Here is a 5,000-nt window from a genome sequence, read left to right as displayed (position 1 = left end):
TCTTTTTTCTTTCAAAAGACACGTGCATTAGAACTTGAAAGAACGAATATTAAGAAATATTTCGTGGACCCGTTTGACTTTTTTTTCTTCTCTTTTTTTTCCTGTCGTGTTTTCCTTTCGGCTTTTTTTAATTTCATACAATCGCTTATAATAATCTTATAATATAATCCTATTTCTAGAGAAAGAGAGCAAGAGAGATAGAGAGAGAGAGAGAGAGAGAGAGAGAGAGAGAGAGAGAAAGATAGAGAATATATATTTCGATAACATATAACGATTATTATTTTAATCAATATAATATCATTACATACAATAATCCTCCGTCTTATCTGTTTCGTAGTAGAGAATAAAAAAAAAAAAAAAAAAACGAAGAGAATAAAAAAAAAAGAAAAAGAAAAAAAAAAAGAAAATTTTAATCAGATCATTTATATAACATACTGACGATTAATATAATAAAAAGGATGGCAGAGATATATTATATCGCATTTCCTATCTCAGTCTCACGTTTACGCGATGTGTCATTAAATGCAAGCAGCATGAGTTATGGAAGCTTCAGAAAGGCTAGAGAGATATCGAGATGGCGGTTGGTTGGTTGGTTGGTTGGTTGGTTGGTTGGTTGCTTGCTTGCTTGATTAGTTGATCGGTCTGTCTATCTATCTGTCGGTCGGTCGGTCGGTCGGTCGGTTGGTCGGTTGGTCGGTCGGTCGGTTGGTCGGTTGGTCGTCGGTCGTATGCATGATTAACCACGTTAACGAGAGTTAGCTAGCGAGCGCATGCACGCATCGCGTTATAAATAATGCTCGTTTATAAGGAACGAGACGAGAGAAGGATGATCAATCGGCTTCCCGAGTGGGGACGACGAGAAAAGGCGAGTAAAACAGTCAAGGTCGACGCATAATTTCGTCGCATTGCGACGTAGCCCAAGCCACGTTCTTCTTTTATATTTATATATATATATATATATATATATATATATATATATTTTTTTTTTTTTTTTTCAAACGAATCGAGAGAATCTTTTGTCTTTTATTTTTTTCTTTGTCTCTTTCTTTTTCGAGATTTTGAATAAGAAAAAAAAAAAATAAAAAAATAAAAAGAAGAAGAAAAAGAATAAATAAACTCGTATTCGTATTTTATATTTCGTTAGAACGATCTATTTCTAAGCAGTCTTTTTAGAATCTCGAAGGAACCGAGCATTTTTATAAAAATAATTCGAGCAAAAAAAAAAAAAAGAAAAAAAAAAAAAAAGAAAAAAAAGTTAAAGAACTTTCATTTGTATTTTATCGTTCGTTAAATTAATTAAACAAATGAAATTTCTTTCTCCAATTATCCAAAGATTTTTTTTTCATATTCGTATAATAAAAAAGAAAAAAAGGACAAAGAATCTTTATTCGTACTTTCTTCTTTTTTTTCCTTTCGTTGAAGAGATCACTTCTTGTTTCCTTTTTTTTTGTAATCGTTTAGAATTTTAATGAAATCATAATATTTTCAAGGGTACGTTTAAAATTTTAAAGAGGATAAAAAAAGGAATAAAATAATGTAAAATGAAATAAAATAAAAGGAAAAAAAGAGAGAAAGTAAGTAGAGAAGAGAAAATATAAAGAACGTACGTTCTTTGGTATTTCATTTTTGATATTTGTCATTAATGATTTGAATTAAATCGAGATCGATAAATTGAATTTAAAATGATTTAAATTCTAATTAAAATTGGATATTGAAGAAGGTCCCAATCTGGTACAAATAGGTTTAATCAAAATCCGAAAACAATGATATGAAACGAGTACCCATGGATATCGTTAGCGTATGCGCATATTATGTCGAAAGAACCAGATCGCAACGGCCTAAATACAATTTTATTCAGATACACGTGTGTGAGTGTACGTATGTGTAATCGTAAACGCACATTCCACTCGTTTTTCATCGAGAAAGAAGTACATATGTAACATGTATATCTATATATACATCGTAACACACATACATATATATCATTAATGATCTCGAAATAGAACAATAATTTTCTCTAAATGATTTATCTATCATCGTTATTTCAATAACGAGATACACGTTCATTTGAGTTTGCATAATAACGAATGTAACTCATATTTTATTTTGTTCCTTTTATTTATTTATTTATTTATTTATTCATTCATTCATTCATTCATTTATTTATTTATTCATTTTATTTGATTCTTTTTTTTGTTTTGTTTTGTTTTTGTTATTTTCTTTTATTTATTTATTTATTTTTTTTTTTGTTTTCCTTTTCAATTTTGTTAAAAGGTAGTTTATTATAAGATAATGTAATAGACAATGAACGCTTTAAGGATTACTTGGATCGTAAAAATAGTTACTTACGAGGCAGCAGAACGTATTAATAACGTTGTGATTGATCGATCGTTCGTAAAGACGATGACACGCTTAAACTCACCTGAAAAACAAAAGGAGAGATCACAAAATTAATTATTTTATATATATATAATACATAAACAGGTTCGTTTTTTCGATTTTTATAGGATATAAAAAAAAAAGAAATTCGGTACACACACACACACACACACTTATATATATATATATATATATATATATATATATATATAAAGGCAAAAAAAAAAAAAGAAAAGATAAAAGAAAAAAGAAGAAAAAAAAAATAGCTTACAACGTTTTATAACTGGGCCAACTTTACATAGAGACACATACATAGAGTAAAATGGCGCACCTGCGCTATTTTGAATTCTAAACATGCGACGAGTCTACGGGACACGAGTCCAAAGATAGCTAGAATAGAGAAGATACAGTGAATGTAAAAAGTATTCATTATAATTTTCTATAAGTATATTTTATTATTTGTTTCTATATTATATTTTTTACAAAGTAATAAGAAGCAATATTACTTTGTAGAAAATATATACAATAGTACATCATACAATTATAATTTTCCATTATAAATTATATATTTCTTTTTTCTATCGCATATATTTTTATATAACCTCTTTCCCTCTATATCTATATCTTATATATAAAAAAAATTATATATATATATATATATATATATATAATAAAAAATACAACACAATAAAAAAATAATTAAAAAATATACATTAATAAAAAAATTATAAGAAATTTAGGAATACTTTTTACATTCATTGTAAATAGATAGTTAAATGGAAAGAGGTAGAAAGAGAGAGAGAAAGAGAGATAATATAGGGAAGATTAAAGAAAGAGAAGGATGACAAGTAGGTCACTAGGTGAATCGTGCTAAACAGTACACAGGAGTGTCCTGACATTGACCCATATGTCTGCTTTGTGCACTCAGCTTCCTCTTTGCCCTTCTTTCCTCGAGTCTTCCACCTTCCCCTCTACTACTACTACTACCCTTTTCCTCCTTCTCTCTCTCTCTCTCTCTCTCTCTCTCTCTCTTTCTCTCTCTCTCTTTCTCTTTCTCTCTCACTTTCTCTATATACCATCTTCCATCTTTCTCTGCTATCCAAGTGATTCCCCTCCAACGAAGCGTTTCGCTTTCCAACCAATTGCATAGGTTTGGCCTCGCTTGCACTTAAAATGCACTTGCTCCCACTCTTCCTCTCTTCCTCCCTCTCTCTTTCTCTCTCTCTCTCTCTCTCTCTCTCTCTTTCTCCGTTCCACTACCCACCCTCCCCACTACCCATCCTCCCTACAACAGCACCCCAACCTACTACTAAACTCAACGATCGATGCCCTACCACCATTTTCTAATTCGATGAAAGCTTATCGCGAATTCTCTTCGAGTGTAATGAAAAATATGAGAGAACAGACTTCTACTTTTAAATCATCGATATATACATACACACACACACACATAATATGTATATATATATATATATATATATATATATATATATATACTGAAGCAATAATACCTTCCGTTTTGGAATAAAAGAGAAGATACGCGCCGATAAACCGAGCGACCTTTGCTCACCGTGCTAGCTAATGTATATACATATATGTATATGCATATATGTACATATTATATATAATTTTCTACGTTTAACGATACGAAAGTTTATCCTTTTAAAATGTTATCCTTTTAAAATGTATATATATATAAATATATATATATACATATATATATGTATCCTATATGTATATACATATATGTATGTTTAATAGAAACTCGTAGTTCACTTTGATAGATAGATAAACAAACTTGAAGGAAAAACAAAGCGAGAGAGTGAGAGAGAGAGAGAGAGAGAGAGAGAGAGAGAGAGAGAGAGAGAGAGAGAGAGAGAGAGAGAGTCAAGGATAAGGTTTGTAATTCATGCCCTTCGTAGTTTGTCGAGCAGAAAGTCGAATGGATAAAAAAATTTCCGCTAAAAACAAGAATGGCCTATCAAGACCGTCGCCGGTCAACGGAATCCAAGCGTAAAGAGAACATATATTTATATATACAAAAACGTATATATATATATATATATATATATACACATATAGAGATATATGTATATACGTATATTGTATATTTATACATATATAATACATAGATATATATTATCACACGTATATATCCAATGTGTATTCTTTCACAGTTGCTTCGCTGGCGTTACCTTATCGTGTAGGCAGCCTCTGTAATGCGGCCTTTATCGTAACTCGTCGATACATTTAAAGTTCACTTCTTCTTTTAAATTTTTATTCAACGTGGGATGCATGTATATATGTGCGTACATATATATATATGTGTGTATATATGTACATGTGTATACATTTGTATACATGTGTATGTATTCGTTTATTGTTAATGATCATATTTTGTTCTTTATCAAAATTTTATAATTTATATATATATATATATTTTTTTTTTTGTTTTTTATACAAACATCATACAGTGGATTTATGTTGTTATTCATTTTTATTTATTTCTTTTTTTGTTTGAGATAAACGAAAATATTATTTTAGCATGTTTTTAAATTCTCTCTTTCTCTCTCTCTTCTCTCTCTCCCTCTCTCTCTCCCTTACTCCATATTTCTTTTTTT

The 5,000-nt window shown here is 29.8% G+C and overlaps 2 protein-coding genes and 1 long non-coding RNA gene across 3 annotated transcripts in view; 1 reads left to right on the top strand and 2 right to left on the bottom strand.

Annotated features, from left to right (window-relative positions):
• The window catches only part of LOC124954352 (transcriptional protein SWT1-like), a 20,309-nt gene that overhangs the window by 3,107 nt on the left and 12,202 nt on the right, over positions 1–5,000 (top strand). The gene's annotated exons all lie outside the window — the stretch shown is intronic.
• The window catches only part of LOC124954355 (retinoic acid receptor RXR), a 54,259-nt gene that overhangs the window by 42,457 nt on the left and 6,802 nt on the right, over positions 1–5,000 (bottom strand). The window lies entirely within an intron of this gene.
• Positions 1,513–3,628, bottom strand: LOC124954367. Its single transcript, XR_007102527.1, has 3 exons — positions 3,456–3,628; positions 2,651–2,769; positions 1,513–2,422 (listed from the first exon to the last, which is right to left on the bottom strand). It is a non-coding gene; the product is annotated as an uncharacterized LOC124954367 (long non-coding RNA).

Source organism: Vespa velutina, chromosome 15, assembly GCF_912470025.1.
Source record: "Vespa velutina chromosome 15, iVesVel2.1, whole genome shotgun sequence".
NCBI classification, from domain to species: domain Eukaryota; kingdom Metazoa; phylum Arthropoda; class Insecta; order Hymenoptera; family Vespidae; genus Vespa; species Vespa velutina.
The sequence above is the reverse complement of the archived record's forward strand: the minus strand, read 5'-3'. Positions and strand labels throughout refer to the sequence as shown.